Here is a 21939-nt window from a genome sequence, read left to right as displayed (position 1 = left end):
CAGCTGGGGGTGGTTGGAGAGGAGTCCAGCCACTGGGCAGCCCAACTCCAAGGGAAGATCATCGTCCCATTCCAACCCCCTGTTCTGGATTCCCATCCATCTGGCTGAAAGCCAGCTCCACCACTCTATAAAACTTCACATTCATCCTTCAAGATTATGTGTGACCCAATTTTTCTGGGACATTGGGCAAGACCTTGGGATACGGAAAGCTGTCACACTGGCTTCTGCCCTTGTAAAAAGGCAGAGGGTCCATTGAGCTGCTTAACACTCAAGCTGTCTGTGGACAGCAAAGCTGAAAGAGCTTTGTAACACTGGGATTGCAACACCCGTCCCTAGACACTACCATGGGGCTGAAGCCCAAAGCACTCACCCCAGCCTCTGCACCTGCCTGCCTGCCTGCCTACCTGCTCTGCCTCCCACAAGGGGTTTCAGCAGCAGGGTGACTGAACAGGTGAGCCACATCCTTGTCAAACATCTGGTGAGAGGCATCAGGGAACTCTCCCGTTTCAGTGCCACACATCTACCTGGTGTAATCAAAGCCAGAGTGGTCAACGTTGGAAAGTCTGACCTCTGCTTTTTACCTGTTTCCTTCCATCTATGTGCTGTCATTTTTTCAGACCGAGTCAGTCCTTGTGGTGGAACTCTCTGAGTTGTCAACACAGCCATCTCATGGAAGTGGCTCTCAAAGTCACCTGATGAGATTGTTAATGGAGAAAAGCCTTCTGAGGCCACCCTGTAAGTGCAAAGCATGGAGCCATAAATAATCCTGGAAAACTGGTTTGTGGACATACATCAAGTGGCCAAAATTGGGATTCCTATTACTTACCCTTAGAAGTGAACCAATTGGCCCCCAGTGTGACACGTCTGCCCTGCTTTCCTACCCAGACACTTTCCCACCCAAAGTAAGCATGGGGATGGGGGCTACACGTACAATACAATAGGCTCTGGATGTCTATGATGGATATATGGCAGGTTTAAAAAAAAAAATCACTCAATGTAAGTCAATGAAGTTGCATTAAATTGTTTCCATAGCTCTTGTAACAAAGCCCTACTGAGAAGCAACCCCCTCCTCCCAGATTCGGTTCATATATAATAGATGAATACTGTGATACTGGGGTGTAGGAGAGAGCTGTATGGCCATTCAAATTCCTGCCCTAGAAACATTAAAAATTACCCTGTGTCTTTCAGGGTTGCTAGCAAATGGATGCAGCCAGGGATTACAGATCTATGAGTGATAAGAATGGTCTATCAAATCTCCTTATTGAAAGAAAAGAAGGAGGCAGGGGGACAGGGGTGACATGACGTGGGAGGATCAGCACAAAGGGGCCCACAAAACAGATATTAATTCATTCCTCTTTCCAGTGCAATGACTCGATCCCAGAGACTATGTGGTATCAGGGAGATCTTGGAGCAGGGCCTCCTGGACAGGGCCAGGTAGATCATCCTCTTGTCTGTGTGAGGGCAGCTCTGAGCTCCACAAGGCAGAGAATGCAATGGTGATCAAAGGGAAATGCTTTAGGTGTCTTTATGGCCAAAAATACATACACCACAATACTTCTTTCTCTTAATTCATTTACTATTATTGTGTGGACTCCTCACACAATGCCAATCACTTGTTAAAATTTAAACAATAATGATCATTTAATTGTTTTGTCCACTTGAAACCCAAAGGTAAATCCGGCTAATGCTGCCTCAAAATGGGCCAGGCATTTATTCGGTGGTTGTTATCTTTGGGCTGGCTTTGTTTTCTGTTGATATTTGGTTTCCCTTAGTTTGGTTTGGTTTAGTTGGACCTGGTTTGATGCTGGTATTTGGGTTCACAAAGCCCATTGCTCTGCTGTCCGCTCTTTCCACACGGAATCCTTCTGGCTGAGGCCTGTCTGAACTGCCAGAGCAGGCCCTGGAGCCCTGACTCTGTACCTCATAGAATCTGTCTTCTTTTCAGGAGAGCTAAGTGTTAACATTGTCCTGAACACATTTGCCTTTCAAGAAGATTAATGGAGTTCAGTGTGCAGCAGATAAGCTTGTCTGGGAGGAGCAGGCGAGAGCTAAGCTGTGTCAACACAGCCTAAGGGCAGGAGAGAACCAAATTGATTACTCAGATACTCTCCACCTCTCCCTCCTTCCCCCTCCCATTTTCAATTCTAATACAATTTGATGTCTGTGTATAAATGCCAAGATAGATGGAGAATAAGCTTATGAAATGGCTGCTTGAAGTGCTAATCCATAAGAAATGCTAAAATGCACCCAGAAATGCAGCAAAATGGATAAAATTGGATTTCCCAGGAGGGCATTCCATGAAGTTGTCAAAGATTATGAGGACGTGCCACACTGGGGGAAGGGCTGCAGGTGCAAACAGACAATGCGGGACCCCCAGGGGCCCTGTGGGAGGACTGATGACTGCTAAAATTCCTTTCTGAGGAGGGTGAATCTGTTGATGCTATAATTCATTTTCCAAAGAAAAAGTGCAGCAAATTATTTTGCAAGGAGAGAAGTAGAAGGCATCCAGCAAGGGTCACCGTCCTCCACCCTTTCCCCATGTAGCAGTGACTATCACCTTTCAATAAATTGGAAAATAAATATTTAAAGGAGAATACCAAAGTGCTATCCTGCTAAGGGCAGCTGTATTAAATTGCCTCCAGTGTCTTTTCAGCCTGGAGGCCTTCTTGCCTCTGTAAGGGGCGGGGACAGCTTTCAGACAGATCTGTTTTGACCTTCCCTATAACAACAGCCTCTGGAAAGTTATCATGGATTCAAAACTCCTCCTTACTTGGGATGCCTCCAGTTGGTGTCTCTCTGTTTAAATGACCTAGAGATAGCAGACCTCAGGGAGGTTTCTGGTTCTCTTGAATTTAATAAAAATAGAGATAGCCACTTGCTAGCAGTGTGACCTTAAAGAAGTTACTGAACCTCCTGAGGCTCCATGTTCTCGTTCAGAAATGCATTATTATCTCAAGTTAACAAATGTAAATTATCTCAATTACCCATTTTTTCAGGATTGTCAAAGAATATTAGTAATGTCAAATTATTAAACAGACGTTAGCTATTGCGAATACTACTGCTACTGCTAATGCTGATAATAGAATAATAGTAGTGAATTTGCCAGCATTATGGAACTTATCAAAATTGCACAGGACAATGAGCAATTGTCTTAGGCAGGGGTTCCCAACCCCCAGACCACAGACTGGTAATGGTCTGTGGTGTGCTAGAAACTGGGCAGCACAGCAGGAGGTGAGCAGCAAACAAGCTTCATCTGAATTTACAGCCACTCCCCATTACTTGCATTACTGCCTGAGCTCTGGCTCCTGTCAGATCAGTGATGGCATTAGATTCTCAAAGGAGCACAAACCCTATTGTGAACAGTGAAAAGTGAGGGATCCAGGTCACACACGCCTTATGAGAATCTAATGCCTGATGATTTGTCATTGTCTCCCATCACCCCCAGATAAGACTATCTAGTTGCAGGAAAACAAGCTCAGGGCTCCTGCTGATTCTACATGATGATGAATTGTATCATTATTTCATTATATATTACAATGTAATACTAGAAATAAAGTGCACAACAAATGCAATGTGCTTGAATCATCCTGAAACCATCCCCCACCCCACCGTCTGTGGAAAAATTGTCTTCCATGAAACTAGTCCCTGGTGCCAAACAGGTTGGGGACCACTGGTCTAAGGTATACATTTCCATCAGAAAATGGTTTCAACCCATTCAGATTATAGTGTTTGGGGAAGAAAAAGATAAACAGATGAGAGACCTTGATGACATCGTAGAAGAGAAACTTTGTACAAGACGAATTTGCAGCTGAATAAAGTGTCTATCCCCTACATAGCCCCAGTGCATGAATGGTTGCTATGGACTGAATGTTCATGTCCCTCTCCAAATTTATATGTTGAAGCTCTAATCCCCAATGTGATGACGGTATTTGTAGATGGGACCTTTAAGTGGTAACTCAGTCATGAAAATAGAGCCCTCATGATGGGATTCACGCCCTATTAAAAGAGACGTGAGAGACCTTGCTTCCTCCCTCTGTTCTCTGCCATGTGAGGATACAACAAGAAGATGGACATCTACAAAGCAGGTAGTGGGCCCTCAACAGACATTGGATTTACCAACACCTTGATCTTGGCCTTTTAGTCTCCAGAGCTGTGAAATAAGCTACCCAGTCTATGGTAATTTGTTATAGTCACCTAGACTGACTAAGACAATGATTATGTGCTATAAAATGCCATGCAGTAAAATATTTTGGCTGGTCGTAGGGCCTGCAGCCCAGTTACCATGACAGAGTCCCTCTCCTCTACTCTTCCTTTCCCACCCTCTGTGATAGATGAGTTTTCTTCTGGGGTTCAAGTGCTTCTGGTCGGTAAACATGGGTGATCCACCTTCCCTTTTTATCCATGCAGCCATAGGTACAGGAAGAGATGGGCAGTATGAGTATTGCACACCCAGTGTCTAATAAACTAGGGTGTTCCCAACTGATGATAAGCCATAGGACAGCAGAACAAGACTCCTGAGAAGGAACTCACTCCAAGGAAAGGGAAAGTCTGGATTTACACACTAGACTGTACATCACCATGAGAAAGAAGTAATGAAAACAGTGTGCTGCCTGAGCTAAAACTTGCCTGGATCCAAATAGGCATGTGTGTCCTGTGAGCAAAGCGTTATCATTATTTCAATATAAATGCCGTGACCCTTCGACATTCAAGTGACACACAGAGGAGCTTCTCACTACACATAGGTTATGAGAGGGGCCTCTGGCTTTGCCAAATCAGGTTCACTGTCATTTGAAATAGCAGATCCATTAGGAAACCCTGGAAGATCACGTGGTGACAACCAGACTTCTCTTTCAGGGTCTCGTCTTGAGGGGAGCATCTAGGCTCCTGTCTTGCTTATGGAAGATTGACCAAGATTTATTCACAGCCACAGAATATTCTCTGCAATAGCAGGTCAAAGGAACCATGGAAAGGGCCTGGAATTCCAACTATTAAAGATGTGGTTTCAGGGCATTTTAGTTTGGGGCATAAATACATGTGCAATCTAAATAATAATTAATACTTGCCATTTGAAAAAGTCTGCAACACAGGGTGATCTAATGCCCCAGTCTTCTCAGGACTGAGGGTTTCCTGGAATGCAAAACTTTCCATCTTAAAAGTGATAATAAAATATAACTGCAACATAACATATATATAATGTGTGTGTGTGTGTGTGTGTGTAAAACATAGGTAGAGATACGACGATAAAAGTACACAGGTGGAGACAAATACATACATAGGTAGAGACAGGACAACAAAAGTCACCAGGTAACCAGACCATAGGTAACCAGGTAACCAGACCATATATGAAAGTGTACAAAACTCATGCCAGTTTGGAAAGCTTCATCTCACTCTGTCACTTGTCATGTGTTGGACCTTATATGTGTTGAGAAGGTACCCACCCACGTTCTCAGTAGGTTAGTCCAGAGGGTTAACTGTACAAGGAGATGTATTTCTTGTGAGCCAACTTTGAGAAAGATGGATTGCAAATAACAAAGAATAGGACCCATTGTGCAGTGCCCAGCACCTGGAATCGTCCTCCCTGCCTGCATGCTACACCTTTTCTTCTTCTAGCCAGGATAGGGCAGAGTGGATTCTGTCCAAAAAGGAGAAAGCAGAGCCCCCAAGAGTAACAGATCTCCATTCAGAGAAATAAATGTTTCTTAAAATTTTCTATACTGCCCCATTCAGAAGCTTTCCAAGGGGTGGGCTGATTCTCGCCCTTGTGGAAACAATCACTATGAAGGTTTAATGCAGGACTTTAAAAAAAAAATCCCATTTCCAAATTGAATAGTTTGTCTTATAGGAGGGATTTTGTTTTTCTTTTCATGCTGGACCTAAATTTGGCACCCTCTGGAAGTTTTATTGCATGGCATTACCCAAGAACTCAGCCAAATCTCCCGAGTCAGGAATGGCAGCTGGGAAAAGTTGAATGAATGGGCTATTTTTTTCCTTCTTTCCTTCCCTTCACTCCATATGTTTTTCAATTTCTGGCTCATAAATTTAATTAAATAAATATTTTAAAATATGAAAGATGGAGAATGTGAGAACTTGATAAATATGAAACGAGCTTCTAAATCTATGAACACGGTATTTGTGGGGCTATGCTCTATGTTTAGGTAAAGAGGTATTACGAAGCCTTTATAGGGAAGATGAATTAAGACTTGTCTGAAAGTGAAGAAAGATTTTGGTATCTAAGCATGGGGAATGGGGAAGCCATGGGAATGTGGATAGCCCTGGGAGATAAGAGTCTTATTATAAGCTCACAAGTGCATTTGTGGAAATGAAGATATTTCTGTCATCTGTTTGTTGGATTAGCTTCACAGGAAGGCGGAGTGAGCAAATATGCACTGAATATTTACTTGGTGTTCCAGAGAGACACGTGTTGGCTCCAGCAGCAGCACCAGAGCACCAAAAATGAGGCATTAGCTTATTTTGGAGATGGCTAAAACAAAGATTCAGGGCATGTCTCAAAGTGATGTTGAAGAGGGGAAATAAGGCTGGTGCTAAAGAAGAACTAACCTGATGCTAAAGAAAGAACTAACCCATGTATTCTTTGACAAGATATGCTCGGGCCAAAAAATAAATTCTAAACAATCATTGGTTCTGTGGAGGGAGGCTTGCTTTTCATAGAGGCACAGGATAGCAATTCTGAAACTATTCTGTGTGAATTCTAGTATTGAGCAAATAAGTAAATATATTATAGAAGATGGCAGCCAGTGTTCTCCTTATAAGAGAAGGTAGTTACAAACATGGTGAGGGGAAATGTTAGCAACATTTCAGTGGTGTTGGATTGGAATTGGAGCTTTCAGTGGACTCATGGCATATACTATCTAGATAGCTACAAAAAGAGATCGACCTATGTGGATATAAATATTGAGATATATGTGGATGCAGGTGTGTGTGTGTGTGTGTGTGCATGTGTGTGTACATACATCTATTTCCTAGCTGTGTATTCTTAGAGGGCCTAAAACCAAGGAATTGCAGGACAGCGAGACCACCTGGCTTCCTGATCTTGGTTTTTAAATATTATTCTCTACTAAAAGGAATTAGGGCTCTTTGAAAAAAAAAAAAAAAGACTGATTCTGTGGCTAAGGGAGAGAAAGTAAAAGATGAACCTGAAATATATATATATATTTTTTCAGAAATTAAGAATGTTCCCAAAGAATGATGGAGACATTTCAAAAGGATACAGAAGCCAGATTGTGGGCACTTCTACTGGCCAACACTGGGACATCGTGGACATCAAAATAAATTTGTAATAGTAAAGGATTATAGCCTATTTATTAGATAAAATCAGATTTTTCTGATTTAACTAAATGAGTAGAAGGAAAAGAAAGCTCTTCCTTATATTAGAAAGTCAATTAATAAATGCAGAAAGGAATGAAAAAATTAGAAAAGCCACCACTTGGCAACCATGGCAGGCAGAATGGGGAGCATGCCTCCAGACAGTAATTCCTTTCAAACTGGTTTATAGGAACTCACTGAGCTTGCTGATCGACCTCTGAGAGGCAAAGTTTCTGAATTTTGAAGCACTGATTATATAAACTTAGACAGAGACATGCTTCATTATTTAATAGGACTGTGTCAAAAGCCTACTATTAGGACGATGTGTTGAGTGTGGAACAGCGTCTCTTCCTGCCAGGGACACTGGTGATTTCACTTCGTGTTCAGACTGATCTTTGAAGTTGAAGACAAGCAGAAGAATCCTTCTAAAATTTAGCCATGCCCATAGGCTGGGAGGGACACTGCTCCATTCAGAGGCAGCAAAGCACATTACTGTATCTCCTATAGAGCTTTGAGCAGTCCAGTGCACATGGAGAAACTTAATAAATGTTTGTTGAATTAATGAATGAACAAATGAATGGACCAAGTCAGGGATAAGTCTTACATTTGTCATCTAGGTGGTTAAGAAAGGAAAAAGTATCTGTTTCAAGAGGATTACAATCTAATTTTACTCCAATAGTAAAATTTACTCTTTAGGAATCTGAAGACATTCATGAGTCTTTGCATCTTATTTCCTGAATTCTAACTTCCCTTGCCTTTATGAATGACAGAGAAGATGCATACAACCTTTGTAAATGCTTCCTGAATTTGAACATTATGTTGCTTTGTGATTGCCTCCACTTGGGATTCCAAATGACATCATGTGGATTCACTGGAGGCCTTGGGTAGCTGGGGAACTGAGGGGATAAGATGCGCACATAGTACACAAGCACACGTACATCAACAACGTAAATAGACACGTAACTAGAAACAGCTGTGCAGAGTCATTTAGTAAAAGGTTGAGTAGCTGGAACCATCAGGAGTGGGTGGGAATGAGTTCAAGCTCCCCCCATGAGGCCTTCCTAAGGCTTTGCAGGAGGGCAAGAACAAGGTCTGGGAAGTGGGGAAATGGGATGGCTCAGTCTGTCCTTAGCATCTCGATCCTGGCTGACTCTCCACCTCTCCTCACCCTTGCAAGATTACACACTTTGATTTATGTGACATTTAGGCAGAAAGCAGCCTACAGCACTCTGGGGGTATTAACCAAGAAGACATAAAAATCACATTGGACCAAAGGGGAAAGAAGCCTCAGACATCTGCATGGGAATAAGAAGGATATTGTATGCTACTTGACCTGATCTCTTTCCTACTCAGGAAAGTCAGCAGATAAATAATAAAATTGATAGTGCATGGAGAGTTGAGAGGCAAGACTTGCAGCATTCAAGTCTGAATTCCTGTCCTGAATTTGATATTTGTACTCCCCCCAACTCCCTGGTCTCCAAAGGAATCTGGTCTGTCACTAAACAGCATCTTCTCAATCTCCTCCATGTCATAAAGTGGGAGAGTGGGGGTAGTGGAAAAGGCATGTCTTTATTTTGAAGATGAGAAATTTACATTCTTTTTAGTTAAAATAATCATTTCTAAGGGGTAATATATTGTAGGATCAGAGATTTCTAGGACTGGAAGGATCTTTTAGAAACCGTAGAACCTAAGCCCCTTATTATACAGAAGAGAAATCTGACACATGGAAAAAGAATTTGCCTGATGTCTCAGAAAGACTAAGCAGCATTGGCTCTATGAACAAGAGCTAAAAATCCCAATTCCAATACTACAAAGATGAAATGGTACACAAAACTTTACAATCTACACAACTGAATCGTCTTTCTCATCACACTTTGGTTGTCATCCAAAAATATCCAGCTCGATCACTCACCTTAGTCATCTGAAACAAGCTGAGCCAAATCCAATTCCTGTGCAGCTGCCACGCAAGGTTATGCCTCTGTCCAGTGGCCTCTGTGTTGCCAAGACTCTGTGAATTTGACAACAGGAATTTAGGTGGAGTTTTGAACAATGGCGGCATGGTTGGAACAGGCATGCAATTCCTAAAATGTATGAGTTGTGATTGTGTGTGATAGTGGTTTAAGTTTGGAGTTTGAATATTGGCTCTGCCACTTTATAGCAGAGTGAATTTGGACTAGATGCTTACAGCCTACCTCATGAGATTAAATGAGATAATATGTGTAAAGCATTGAGTATAACATCTGCATTAAAATAACCACCATTTGTGTAAAATGTATTAATACTGTCTTATCACTTCTATTTCTAGAATAAGTCTAAGCCAATATTTTTGTAAGTTTGTTTTGTTTTGTTTTGTTTGACACGGAGTCTCACTCTGTTGCCAGGCTGGAGTGCAGTGGTGGAAACTCAGCTCACTGCAACCTCTGACTCCCAGGTTCAAGTGATTCTCCTGCCGCAGCCTCCAGAGTAGCTGGTACTACAGGCGCCTGCCACCACGCCCAGCTAATTTGCATTTTTAGTAGAGATGGGGTTTCACCATGTTGGCCAGGGTGGTCTCCATCACTTGACCTCATGATCTGCCTGCCTTGGCCTTCCAAAGTGCTGGGATTGCAGGCGTGAGCCACCGCAGCTGGCCTATTTTTGTAACTTTTAGAGGCCAATATGCATGGGAGTTTGCCTTCTCTTGCTGCCCTTAGGTCCTCTGCCACCAAAGCATGGGAAGAAAGTTAAGCTAGCTTATTGGAGAATCAGAGACACAAAGTCCTATGTCCCACATTGCCCTGACTGACAACTAAGCAATTGCTAGACTGTGTGAGTGGGACCATCCTAAGTCATCCAGCCCCCTGCAGACTCTCCAGCTGTCTGCAAATGCATAAGCAAGTGGGGGAATGATCAGTTGAGATGTCCTAAACCAGAAGAACTGCTCAGCTGACCCAAAGAATTGTCAATTAAATAAACAGTTATTGATTTAACCCATCAGTTTTTGGGGAAGGTTGTTAACCAGCCAAAACTAATATGTGTTCATGTCCTGAATGAATGAGAGATGATATATGTAAGGAAGAGGCCAACAACCCACCACCAGAAGGATTCTTCTTTCAGCAGAGAAGATGGTTTTGCATGGAGTTATCCCCACCCTCTCCCTTGGCTCTTCCTTTCTGGGGAAGAGTGAAATTTGTGACCCCAGAAAGGAGACTGCTGGCTGGGTGTGGTGGGAGACCAGGATATGACCTGGCCTCATTAACACCATGCGCCCTAACTAGCTGGGCCAATCAGTCTGTCTCTGTCCTCCTGGAAACTCTTACCACCCACTGTCTCCCAGACTAGAGCACCCCACCCACCAATCCTCCCTTCGAAACAAAGATGCATGCAAGCACGTAGTGGAAATGCTGGGCCATGACACTTGGCAGAAGCCTGCCTCCAAGACTCTGTTGGGGTTCCAGGAGGCAGAAATGCCAAGTTGGATTCACAGGTGCCAGGAAGGCCTTATTCCTGGGCACAACAGGCTGCCATAAGGTGGCTTCAGGAAGAGAAACTCCACGTAGTCCTTCAGAAACTCATTCTCACCTTTCCAATCCTTTCTATGAAAAAGGTTTTTACTCATGTTACTTTAACCTATTTTGTGTTTTTTTTTGTTTTTTTTTTTTTTGAGATAGAGTCTCGCTCTGTCCCCAGACTGGAGTACAGTGGCGCGATCTCAGCTCACTGCAACCTCTGACTCCCTGGTTCAAGTGGTTCTCCTGCCTCAGCCTCCTGAGTAGCTGGAATTACAGGCGTGCGCCACCACGCCCAGCTAATTTTTGTATTTTTAGTAAAGACAGGGTTTCACCATGTTGGCCAAGATGGTCTCGATCTCCTGACCTCAAGATCTGCCTGCCTTGGCCTCCCAAAGTGCTGGGATTACAGGCATGAGCCACCATGCCTGGCCTACCCATTTTCTTTATCTCAATTCCAGGCCATATCAAGTGCCAATTTTATTAGCATTTAATATTTCAAAGACAAGGATGTCTTGTTTGGAAGACACCATTCAAACCCTCCAGTCCTCTTCTTTGTAACAGCATATGAGGGTAAGAAGAGAACAAAAAATTATGTCCTCAAGTAGGTCAGTTTTACATGGTTTTAATTCACTGTTGCACATTCCATCTATGTCTACCCTTGTTTTTTGAAGACTCCCCAGCTCCTGGGCCCTTAAGAAAACAATATATATCAGAAGGATGGGTTTGGCAACCCTTCCAGAACCACCTTTTCTGCCCTAAGATACTTATGCCTCATTACATTTGTTTTCAGCTCTTTGGTCCTGAACACTCTCCTGCCAATGGCCCTTTCGGCATTATCGACTTCAGCTTTCTAATTTGGTTTTATTCTCTGTTTATCTCTCTGATTTTAGCATTTCCACTTGAACCAGATGAGAACTCCTGCTCCAAAATCAGTGTCCTAGCCTATTATTAATGTCCTCATTTCTACCATTAGATAATCTTTGCTTTAAGTGAGGAGCCAGAAAACTTTTTCTATAAAGATCCAAATAGTAAATATTTTAGTCTTAACAGGCCACATATAGTCTTCATCGCATGTTCTTTCTTGTTTTCTTTTTTAACATTTAAAATATAAACATCACTCTTTGCTTGAGAATTGTGCATAAACAGGTGTGGGCTAGGTTTGGCTTGCAGGTTCATGGCTTGCCTTTAAAGCAGAGTCTCTTCTTTAAAACACAATTCCTTTAAAGTAAAGCAGAGTCTATTCTTAAAACACAAATATTCCTGGAAATAGTGAATAACCAGCAACTCAGTGTGAATTAATTCATTCTCCTTTCTAGTTCCAACTGGATGGAACAAGGTTTTAAAGAAGGGATGGGGGAGATAAGGATTTTTCAGGCCATTCCAGTTGTACAGTCAACAGGAAGAATACAAATCCTGGGAGCTTTGGACAAGAAGGAGGAAAGAAAAAGGGTCTGAGTCAAAGTGCTCTACCATGTGTTAATGGCTGTGGCCAGGATGATATTCAAAATATTTAACAGCTGGTAAAGAATGTGCATGACCAAATCAGAAGGACAGCAAGTAGCCTTTGTGCTGGATCAGGGACTGGAGGTTTCTGCCGCACCACACATTAATGCTTTTGTTGCTGGATCTTGGGGCAATCCAGATGCAAGCTGGGTACAGAACTGGGAAGTGAGTGGTCATGTTTATTACAAGGCCTAAAATTTCATGTGCTGCCTTGACATGTTTTAGCTTCACAGGACCCAAAAAGGCCTAACTGCGAATTCTCCTGTTCTTGTAACATATACCCTTCACTCACCTCTCATGTAGACCAGCTGCACACCACGTGGCCTTCAACCTAGTGAGTTTTAGTTCCCTGCAAGCCTACAAAAGTATTCGGACAAACCAACTACTTCCTCCAGTGGGAATCAGGGGGCACCTCACCCTCTTGTTACTGCAGAGTCTGCCTTCCACAGCCTCTGCTTGCTCACTATATATGTGCAATCTCCATGTGGCCCTGCAAGGCATTTGGCATCCTCCTCCTGTGAGCTGTGAGTACATGTGACTACTAAACTGCTGTTAATCTCATTTGTCCATTGTTGGGTATCATGTTCAGCCATCTCATTCTGTGTAGGGTGGGGAATCTCTCCCTCACAAATGGGGTGAACAAGAAGTGATCAAACTGGGGTGTCACCCTGGATTTTTGAAGCAGCGACTATTTACCAACCAGTAAAGAAGCAGTTCAGTCTTTTAACAATCGGCACATCTGTATTTGAACCAGTATGGTTGTGATGGATTCGGAGTTCCTGCTACTCCTCTCCTCTAAATTTCTTGGATTGGAAACTGTCACTCTTCAGTTAGGAATGCTGAATGGATCCCAATGCTTTAGCGGTGACCTGGACAGAATGAACTAGGGAGGCTACCACATTTGTTTAAAAGTGCACTGTTCTAGACATCTCTATAAGGAATAAATTACTGGGCTCTGTGCTAATCTGTTTATGTTGCTATAAAGGGATACCTGAGGCTGGGTGATTTATAAAGAAAAGAGATTTAATTGGCTCATGGTTCTGCAGGCTATATAGGAAGCATCGTGCCAGCATCTTTTTCTGGTGAGGGCCCCCAGAAGTTAAAATCATGGTGGAAGTGAAGGGGGTGCATGTGCATCACATGGCAAAAGCAGGGGTGGAGTCAGGGGGGAGGTGTTTCATGTTCTTTTAAACAACCAGTATCTTGCATGAACTCAGAGCCACAACTCAATTATCACCAAAGGGATGGTACTAAGCCATTCAGAAGGGATCCACCCTGATGAATGATCTAATCATCTCCCACCAGGCTCCACCACCACCACTGGGAATCACCGATCAACATGAGATTTAGGGGGAACACACATCCAAACCATATCAGGCTCCCACAGTATGACTACAGTCCTTGTGTTATTGGAGAATAAGAGAAAATAATAAAGAAACTGTACGTAAGGTCATCATGGAATCTCAGGGAAGGAAAGGAACTCACAAGTCATCTAGTGCAGTCCGTTATTTTTCAAATGATGTTGAGGCCACGAAAGGAAAATGATTTGCACAAGGTCACACTGGAGAAAAGCCTGAAAGAGAAAGGGCAAGGAGTAAACAGGAAGAGAGAAAGCAGTTATAAAAAAGCAAATGGAAGGTTGCTGTATGTGGTCTATGGTTGCCCATGAATGGGGAAGTGAAACTAGAACCCCTCAAAGAGCAAACTTGTCAAGTGCTTGGCTTCTAGCCCCACTCAGGAGTAATTGTTTCAGTAAAAACAAATGGAACTTGCAAATAAAAGACATTGATATCACCATCATGATTAGTAACATGTTCAGATGTACTCATATTAACTCCTTGACATTGTTGTCGACTCTGAAGTAGGCAGATGCAACTTTTATTTTTATTAACACACCAGCACCCTGCATTGTGTTACTGTGCCAAGTCACACATCAGAAATATTCTGACTCCAGGTCCTCCATTAGGTGAATGTCCTCTTTCAAGGAGGAAAAACGTCATCCCCGCTGGATGGACCTCTCTTTTTTAAACCAGCCGTCTGCTCAGTTAAAGTGAAATGCAGGGGTTTATACTGAAAGCAGGTGCTGAATTCCAAGTGAAGGCAGACATTGTCAACAGTGCTCTAAGAGCTGGACAATGTGAAGCCTGTCCCAGGCTTTGGCACTAACCAGCTGTGGACACGTCATGCCTCTCACTGTAAAATGAGGAGTCTGCAAAGGATGACGTCTGAGGTGCCTTCCAGCCCTGCCATCCCGAGGTTATGATGGTGTGATGGGGTCAGGGCTGGTCCTGACTTCCCTTCCCAGTCAGCTGGTGAACGGGATATGAGCTCACAGGGAGGAACACACAGGAAGGCTTTGGGTGGAGTGTGCCTGCTAACATACATTAGAATACAGAATAATCTCACATCTTCCCATAAGTTGTAGTGAGTCACCAGGGTGAGCTGTGGAGCATTTTTCTCTGGTGTCTTCCAAACTATAGACTATTTCCCACATTTAAGACCTGTAAAAAAAAATAAAATAACTTATATATACACCATGTGGGAAAAGCTGGGTGAAATAGGCACTGCCCACCCATTACTTATGGAAATGTATGCTGGAGCCATCTCATTGAAGGGCAATTGTCAACATCCATCAAAAGGACAAGCACATATTCCTCTGACTCTGCAATTCCTCATTACGATGGACTAAATGTTTACATTGCTTCACAACTCATGTGTTAAAATCCTAACCCCCAGGGTGATGGTGTTAGGAGCTAGGGACTCTGGGAGGTGATTAGGGACTCTGAGCAAGGAGCCCCAGTGATTTGGATTAGTGCCCTTAATAAAAGAAGCCCCAGGGAGAGTCTCACCCCTCCACCACCTGAGGATACAGCAAGAAGGTTTACCAAACCCTGAATATGCTAGTGCATTGATCTTGAACTTCCCAGCCTCTAGAATTCTGAGGAATACATTTCTATTGTTTACAAGCCACCCAGTTTATGATATTTTGTTACATCAGCCCTAATGGATTAAGACACTCATCCTGGAAATTATCTGACATTATACCAACATACATATTATGTCACTCAAAGCTGTATTGATTCTAATAGCAAATGACTGAACACAACCTAAATGTTCATTAATAAGAGACTAGATAGCCAAATGACTGTTCTGTAGCAATCTCTTTAGCTATAAATTAAATGACGAAGATTCTCACAATTGGGCATGATTTCTAAACTGGATTATTAAATGACAAAAGCAAAGTGCAAAGTAAGGAAGTGCTAAAAAAAAAAAAAATGCCCTCAATGATTGGATTATATCAAAGGAACACAGGAGCCAACTGAAAGAGGTCCCAATAGCCAAAACTGGAACAGTTTCAGCAACGAAATAAAGTAGAATTAAATTATGCTATGGACTGACTTATATGCCCCCAAAATTCACAGGTTGAATCTCTTACCTACTATGTGACTGTATGTGGGAACTGGATATTTATTTAGGAAGTAGTTAAGGTTAAATGAGGTCACAGGGAAGGGGCCTGATCCCATGGGATTATTGCCTTTGTAAGAAAAGGCAGGAGAGGCCGGGCACAGTGGCTCACACCTGTAATCCCAGCACTTTGGGAGGCAGAGGCAGGTGGATCACGAGGTCAGGAGATCGAGACCATGCTGGCTAACACGGTGAAACCCCGTCTCTACTAAAAATACAAAAAATTAGCCAGGTGGGGTGGTGGGTGCCTGTAGTCCCAGCTACTCGGGAGGCTGAGGCAGGAGAATGGCGTGAACTCTGGAGGCAGAGCTTGCAGTGAGCCGAGTTCGCACCACTGCACTCCAGCCTGGGCAACAGAGCAAGACTGTCTGAAAAAAGAAAAAAAGAAAGAAAAGGCAGGAGAGAGCTCCCTCTCTCTCTTTGCCATGTGAAGACACAGGGAGAAGGAGGCCTTCTGCGAGCCAAGAAAAGAGCCCTCACCAGAAATCAAACTGGCCAGCACTTGGATCTCGGACTTTGCAGTCTCTAGAACAGAGAAAAAACAAAATTCCCTGTATATGACATTTTGTTATGACAGCTGATTAACACGGGTTATAACACAAAGTATAAAATGTATATGTATGTGTCCATATGGCTACAAATAAATGACTGGATAAATAAATAAATGGGGTAGAAATGACAAATCTCTTACGCAAAAAGCAGTTATTCTTAAGGAGATAGAGCATAAATCCCACTTCTGAAGTGTAGGCTGTACCTAGTGCCTTCCTTCCAAAGAGTGTGCAAAGAGAGAAAAAAAAGTAACTTCATAGTGAAGAAACCTAGCAAACACCTTCAGTCAGGTGATCAAGGTTAACATCCAGTGGTAAGTCATATTGACAGCATGTACCTTTGATACGAAAAATGGCAGTTTACCTCTGTGTTAGCCCATAACCTTAGTCTAACGGTGTGAAAACCTCAGGAAAATCCCAGCCAAGGAGCATTCTGCAAAATACCTGACAGCATTCCTCAAATTTGTCAAGGTCATCAAAAACAAGGAAAATCTGATAAACTGTTAGAGCCAAGAGACTCCTAAGGAGATGCAACAACTAAATGAACTGTGGTGTCGTGGAGGTAATCTTGCAACAGGAAAATGACATGAGGTAAACACAAAGGACATCTGAGTAAAGTACAAACTTTCATTAAATATAATGTGTCAATATTGGCTTATTAATTGTGACAAATGTACCTCACTAATGTTAAGCTATTATTAGTAGAGGAACGTGTGGGGTGTGTGTGTGTGTGTGTGTGTGTGTGTGTGTGTGTGTGTGTAGGGGGTTAATGAGAACTCTCTACTTTTGCAATTTTTTATAAATTTAAAGCTATTCTAAAACAAAAGGTTTATTTAAAACAAAAACCAGTGTAGAGCAATAGGATTTGCATATTTGCTCTTGTATATTTTTAAAGGAATAATAAGGGACAGAATATAAACCTCTCTGGAAAAAATACACAAAATTAGAAAGGAACTGAATACATAAGGCTTTTTACAGTATTCCCTTTTGTATATTCTGAATATTGTTCCGTGGGGATATATTATTTATTGTGTAAAAGTTACGTGTGAAAATTAATAAAGATCTCAATGAAAAAACCATCCCTTATACTGGCACAAAGAGAGAGGTAATGACCTCAGAGACTCTGTACAGACTCAGGGTTGTGAACCCAACTGTGGTACTCCAATCCAAGTGGACTCTCACAGAAGTAGAGGATAACTAGGAAGATGTGTCCATATGGCAGGTGCTTTATGCAAAAGAAAATCAGCATAGCAAGTTGTCAGAAAAGGTCATAGAGCTTCAGAGATTTCATGGGATCAAGACATATAGGCCTCAGCATCTGCAGAAAGGAGTTGAGGGACCAGAGGGAAGGAGCAAGGTGAGATTTAAAACAACCAGACTACAGCCAGTGCAGCTGGTCCAGATGGTCCCTGCCTGTTCAAGCTTCCTCAGGCTCCTGTCCCCAGGAAGGGATGTGATGAGAGTGTTAATTGGAAATAAGGACTTGGATGTAGAAAAAGAAAATGCCTCAAACTTTTGCTCAGTCCTTAACCCAGGGGGCTGTGAGAGGCATTGAGTTTCATGGGCTTCTTTTGTTTATTGTTTTATATATACAGAAAGATTTCTATTCTTTTTGTATTACTATTCTTTTTGTTGAACTAGCTTCCATTTTATGTGCTCCAGCCTAAGAAGCCTTAGTTTGGAGAATTCTGCAGACAGTCATATTCCTTTCACTATCCACACCGTATATTTGGGCCCTGATTAATTAAGTACTCAACTACATCTGTGTACTTTCCTGCATTGTTCTCTAGAGACAGCAAAGTGTGAGTCTGGTGCCCTAGACATAATCAACAAACTCCTTGGGGAGGAAGTGTGTCTTGTACATCTTATACATCCTGCAGCCGGCTCAGGGGTGGGCTAACAACTATTTCATTATTCTAGATCAACCTCTTCTCGGTTGGTTCCCCAACTTCTGTGTTAATGTTGTATCTTATAGCTGAGCAGAGCACACGATTTATTGTCCCCAAACTGGACATAATTGAAAATGAAAGTGTGATGGTATTAATAATACTGCAGGACATCAGGCATAAACTCAGATTGTCCTAGGACAAACCAGAATGTAAGGTCGGGCCCATGTGTAACATTTACTGTGCCCAGGGGAGGAGTACAAAAGGAGGCCCATCTATCACGTCCAAATATGTAAAAGCTCTACATGAAGCTAAGGAAGTATTAAATAAATCTGTGCTGTCCTCCTGCCACAATATGGTGGCTTGCGGTAAGCTGGCTGTAGTCCCAGCCTCTGGCCCCAGGATCCTGGGTTACCCCCTCTCTTTTTCCTCCCCAGGCATCTTCCCATGTCAAGAAGGGCCTGGCAGGCTCATGTGTAGACAAACTGGCTCACATTCCAAGCTCTGTTTTGGCTCCCCTGAAATAGCTGCTCCATGGCCACCCACTGAGTAGGAGGCAGGGTCCTTCCTTGGGAAAGGAATTTTGGGGTGCCATGTACCGAGAATATAGTCTAGAAGGTGGAGCGCCAGCTCTGGATGGACATGACCCTATAATCTGGTAGGTTCCTCATGCTCTGGGGAAGGGCATGACCAGAGGAGGGCCTGAGTGGTACCTCCAGATTGTGGAACCCATCAGAGAACTCCTCTTGGCCTGATGTTATGAACTTAGTGGTATCCCCCCAAAATCCATAGGTTGAAGCCATAATCCTTAAAGGGATTATAATTGAAAATAGGGCCTGTAATGGGGTAATTAAAAAAAGTTAAATGAGGTCATAAGAATGGGGCCATAATCTCACAGGACTGATGTCCTTACAGCAAGAGGAAAAGATACCAGAGATTCGTACTCCCTCTCTCTCCTTTTCTTTTTCTCTCTCTACACATGTACAGAGAAAAGGCCATGTTAGGACACAGCCAGAGGTGGCTATTGATGAACCAAGGAGAGAGGTCAGCAGAACCTAACCCTGCTAATACCTTGATCCTGGGCTTCCTTCCAGCCTTCAGAACTGTGAGAAAACACATTTCTGTTGGTTAAGGTCCCCTGTGTGTGGTGTTTTGTTATGGCAGTCTGAGCAAATTAATGCAACTGGGAATGAGTATGATCCTGTGCACAGTCATGTTGATCTTAAATGGGCTCTAAGTGCCTTCCAAGTGTTATGAAACTGAGAGAAAGGGCCCTTGAAGAGGAAGGCATAGATCAAGAAAAGAAGAGTGGGAGGTAAAGAAAAAACGCCGTAGGTTCTGGAGCACAGTACATTGTCAGGAAGACTGGAGCCCGTGGAGCCTCCTTCATTCATTCCTGCATTCATTTAACAAGCATGTGCTACATTCCCACTTGTGCCAGGCATTGTGCAGCATGATGGAAATGCAGTTTGAAGTATTAGGTTGCTGTTAAAAAACAATGGCAAGAACCGCAATTCCCTTTGCACCAACCTAATAGAAAAGGCCTCTGCTCTGTATAGACCTGCTTTCTAGCGGGATTCACTGGGTGGTGCGGTCAGGATGGCCCGGTAAGTCCTACAGAGGTGGATGAGCAGTGTCCTTTTGGAAAAGCGTGCTGGTCCAGGATCCCTTAACCTCATTCTCCAAATGTTCATCTCAGAGAGTGACCCAAGGTCGCAGGAGGTCCCTGTTGCCTTGGCGATCACCTCTCCCTGGGCACCTGGGGCAATTGGAGGAGGATGGGTGTGATAAACCCTTCCAACATCTGAGCTCAGCTGGGCCCCAGATGTGTCTCCGGGTAAAAGAGTAGGACTGGGAGGTCACAGAGAGGTGAGCTCAGACAGGCTGTAATTCTTGGCTCTGGGTGTGAAAAGGTCGGTCAAGGCAGCAGCACTTCAGAGGGCAGGTGTGGGATTCCTGAAGGTCCTGAGGTGGGCATAGCCAGCTCCCAATCCCCTACCTGTCAGAAAGTCACTGGACTAGACATTTCCTGGACTCGCTGGCTACTTAATCCACCTGGGATCAGTTAGCCTTGATTTCCCACCAGCCTAAGAAGGGTGTTTCAGCACTTTCTTGCTTTATTTCAAAAGGAAACAAAGGAAAAATTGGGCTTTCCTCCTCCTCATCCCCCTCTTCACCTCCTCTCCAAACAGAAGTGGATCTAGTTTCTGAAGCTTAGCTCAGTATCTCACACGTGGCATTATTCTGAGTCCGGATTTTTGGTAACGTGTGGTTCTCAGGGCCTCCAAATAAAGTCAATCTGATTAGCACTGATCACCCAAATAATAAAAAATTAGTACTTGTTTACTTTTTTAGGGAGGAATTCTCTTTATTTTCCTCCATCTCACATCTTCTTAATTGTCAGCTCTTTTCAAAATTATAAAAGTGCCACCTACCAGAACATGCCTCTGGGTTTTCACGGTGTGGAAATTAGAAGTAAAAGAACCTAAATATATTCAACTGCTGCTTCCAAGTGAGGGAACGGAAGAATAATATGTTCCACTCACACCTCAACCATGAGACCAGCTTTCAAAGGTTCTGGATACTGCTTTGAAATCCTCTTTGAAAATTTTAATCAAGCAAATCTCCCAATTAAAATGATATGGAAAAAATTCAAAATACTAAAAGAAGAGTCAATCTTATATTTTACAGCTAACTTTGCCTGGAAGGATGAGTGGCAACCTATGATTCTGAATGGTGTGGTCATCACTTGTGTTCATTTTTATTCTGTCTGTCTATCTGTCTGTCATCTCTCTGTTGTCCTCAATTCTTTGAGTTTATCAAGTAACAATCGCCTCCCAGTCTTAAAAGGATCAGTGCAAAAGGGCTATGCAAATAGAGGAAATTCTGCTTCTGAAATGGAGGAAAAGATTGGTGTGGGTGAATATATCAACTTACTAGACTGAAAAGCCCTTTTCTACTTTTCTCAGAAGACTTTCACACTCCTGTGCCCATCACTGCACCCCCTATTTATGCCTGCTCCATGGGACCCACAAAGTCTTTCTCCTGCACGTTCTTGGAGAGTCTTAGGCCCCAACATTTAGCCTTGAATCTTCAAGTGGCCTCCATCCAAGATCCCCACCCTCATATCTGGTCCCCACCCAGTCCCTGGATCTAAAATTAGCCAATGTCCCAGTGTGCACCAGTCTGGTCTTTCTGGCTCTTCAGTCACTCGTTGGGTTGGGTTCTTGGCTGGTGATGCAGGAAGCCTTTGGGGCAGAAAAAGTGATCACACCAAACAGGCTTTAGTGCTTCCTCAGATTCCTAAGGAGGCCAGGCATGGCACAAATACCAAGTGACTAGAAATGACTGCTAGCAAGATAATGCCAGAACCAGCTTAGCTGGGGGATTCTGGCCCGGTGTCCCTTTCAAGCCCTTAAACAACTCCTGAAATTCCTCCTCCTCACAGAGCCCTCACAGAAGAACCAAAGGGAAAAAAGAGAGTGTGGGAATCCTGTTCTTTAAATGTGCTTACTCTCAAAATATATGGCATATATCATTGTTGGTTATCTACCCAATTGGCAAGACTGACTACGTGCTACAAAGCACCGGGCTGAGCAGGATATAAACAAAAAATAGAAAACCTCATCTCTAATGAACTTTTGCAGAATTTTGCAATCAAAACATCTAGGGGGCAAAAATTTATTTTCCCTTTAGTAAAACTTGTAAGTCTAATCTTTTTAA

The 21939-nt window shown here is 43.0% G+C and overlaps 2 long non-coding RNA genes across 3 annotated transcripts in view; one reads left to right on the top strand and one right to left on the bottom strand.

The window, feature by feature from the left end:
- Positions 1-7807, top strand: part of LOC129488413 (uncharacterized) — a 41045-nt gene extending 33238 nt beyond the window's left edge. For both annotated transcript variants that reach the window (XR_010122226.1, XR_008659658.2), the window contains one exon: positions 7182-7807. This is a non-coding gene — a long non-coding RNA (uncharacterized lncRNA). The remainder of the gene's footprint in view (positions 1-7181) is intronic.
- LOC134737372 (uncharacterized) overlaps positions 1-14817 on the bottom strand; it is a 31551-nt gene extending 16734 nt beyond the window's left edge. The window contains exons 1-4 of the long non-coding RNA XR_010122227.1: positions 14724-14817; positions 13803-13890; positions 9236-9331; positions 582-733 (exon numbers count right to left, since the gene is read on the bottom strand). This is a non-coding gene — a long non-coding RNA (uncharacterized lncRNA). The remainder of the gene's footprint in view (positions 1-581; positions 734-9235; positions 9332-13802; positions 13891-14723) is intronic.
- Positions 14818-21939: the final 7122 nt, after the last annotated feature.

This window comes from Symphalangus syndactylus, chromosome 8 (genome assembly GCF_028878055.3).
Source record: "Symphalangus syndactylus isolate Jambi chromosome 8, NHGRI_mSymSyn1-v2.1_pri, whole genome shotgun sequence".
Taxonomy (NCBI): Eukaryota; Metazoa; Chordata; class Mammalia; order Primates; family Hylobatidae; genus Symphalangus; species Symphalangus syndactylus.
This window is presented reverse-complemented; position numbering and strand designations above follow the sequence as displayed.